This window comes from Gekko japonicus, unplaced genomic scaffold, assembly GCF_001447785.1.
Source record: "Gekko japonicus isolate JY-2015 unplaced genomic scaffold, Gekko_japonicus_V1.1 scaffold641, whole genome shotgun sequence".
Lineage (NCBI taxonomy): Eukaryota > Metazoa > Chordata > Lepidosauria > Squamata > Gekkonidae > Gekko > Gekko japonicus.
The window spans coordinates 713,240-715,659 of NW_015177027.1; positions in this window are offsets into that span (position 1 = coordinate 713,240).

Genomic DNA, 2,420 nt, shown 5'->3' on the forward strand with positions numbered 1-2,420 from the left:
TTAGAACCATGGACTTCCTTGACGGACTCCCATCCAAGTCCTAACCAGAGCCAACCCTGCTTCGCTTCTGAGGTCTTATGAGATCAGGCTAGCCTGGGCCGTCCAGGGCAGGGCCTCTTTGTGCCTTCGTTAGCCTTCTAGAGCATGGGGTGTCAAACATGTGGCCCGGGGGCCGGATCAGGCCCCCGGACGGCTTCTATCAGGCCCGCAGTGGAACTGGCTGTCTTCTGCTGCTTCTTCCGGTTCTGCTGCTGCTGCATCATCGTAGATTTGCAGCTTGCAGACGACACACCTGAACAGCATACTCAAATCTGGAGCCCTCCTTCCGGAGCTGAGACCAAGATGCGTGAGCCGGAGGCTGAAAAACTGTGAGCTGGCTCACGCTAACTCAGCTTAGAGGGAACAGTGGACCCGGTGCTTTCTCTTTTGGAGGACCTCTCTAGCTGGGGTTAGGTTCCCTTTCTGTGTGTGTGTGGGGAAAACTGTTCTCCGTGGGGAGGAGAGAGTGTGGTCCTGTACAATGCTCCCGCTAAGCGGCGGAGTCTTGTGAGCAAACATTCGACTTGGTGAGCTCCTGGCGTTCAAGTGGTGAGCGGGCGATTGGGCTGCTGCGTGAATTAGTTTGCTCTGGAGCCCTCCTTCCTGAGCTAAGGCAGACATGTGTGAGCCGGAGGCTAAAAAGCTGTGAGCTAGCTCATACTAACTCATCTTAGAGGGAACACTGGTTATCACACTGTTAAATAAACAAAATATTGCAAGAGTGCTGATGTTTTAAGCACGTTTTTAAGTATTAAAAAAACCCCTTTGTGTTTGTGTCCTTTATAAAGTTTATAAATCTCGCTACCTGGCATTACGTTTTATGACACACATGGCCCGGCCCAACAAGGACTCATTTATGTCAGATCCGGCCCTCCTAACAAATGAGTTCGACACCCCTGTTCTAGACAGATATGGAGGGGCTGAACTGATGAAGGTCCTGGTTCCTGTGCGTGGTGAGGAACGGACGTGCCGCGAGAACACAGACAGAATCAGTGCATGCCCTGGCACTTTGCTAACATGAAGAGCATCTCAGGGCCCTGCTGGATCAGACCGCTGGTCCTTCAAGTCCAACATACTGTCTCACACAGCAGCCAACCAGTTGCCCTGGAGGGCCAACATATAGGCCCCAGATGCCTAGGCCTTCTCCAGCTGTTGCCTCCTCCCGGCACTGATGTTTGTCGACTTAAGTGGTCTTAGAAGGATGGAACTCTGCTTGGTCAGGCTATTTGTTGCTCTTCTAGAATCCGATGGCCTCCGCTGCTCAAGTCGGGGCACATCCTGCTAGGAGGCACAGCAAGGGAATTGTTTTGCATGTTGTGAACGGGGCCGCCCCTGATTCCTCACCAGCCTTTTAAACTTTTGCACCACCCAATGTCAACTCAGACTCAAAAGTTTTGCCCTTCAGCTGAGAGTGCTGGCTCACGGGTAGGAATTGGTTGCTCATCAGCTGACCCTCATGTGGCTCTTGGAGTGTGATTGTCACACTTTTGGTGTTACTTCTGCAGAACTGGTTCCTGTGCCTTTAATAGTACCCTGGCAGATAGAGGATTTAACCAGGGAAAGCCTCACCTTATGGTCAGAAAGGTTTAGAGTGGCCAGCATAGTCATTAAAGTGTTGGACTAGGAGCTGGAAAATCGAGGTTCAAATCCTCGATCATGCCCTGGAAGCTGGCTGGGTGACCTTGGGCCAGATGCACGCTCTCCGCCTGGCCTACCTCACAGGGTTGTGGTGAGGATAAAAATGGAGGAGAATGATGTAAGCCACTTTGGGTCCCCCCTGGGATGAATGGCAGGATATAAATAAATAAAATAAACAAACCGCCAGGTGGGCCTAGGGTTGCCAGCTCTGAATTGGGAAATTCCTGGAGATTTGGGGATTACAGCCCGGGGAAGGCAGGGTTGGGCCCTCAGCAGGGTAAAATGTCACAGAGTCCACCTTCCAAAGCAGCCATTTTCTCCAGGGGAGATGATCTTGGTCGTCTGGAGATCAACCGTAATAGCAGGAAGTCTCCAGGTGCCACCTGGAGGTTGGTAACCCTCGGTGGGCCCTGGAGACCTCTTGGAACTGTATCTCCAGGCTATCAAGAGCAATTCCCCTGGAGAAAACGGCTGCTTTCAAAGGTGGACTCTATGGCCTTCGACCCCACTGAGAGACCTCCCTTCCCCAAACCCCGCCCTCCCCAAGCTCCGCCCCCCAAATCTCAATGAATCTCCCAACCTGGAGTTGGCAACGCTGTAAACCCCGAGTTGCCATCGAAGGCACAAGGAACAGTTCCTTTAAAATATATATATATATGGCAGCCTTTCCTAGGAGGAGGCATAATTTCTGCCTCACTATGGCAGACCCCTCACAGTGAGCCTATCCGTACAGCTTTTCATTC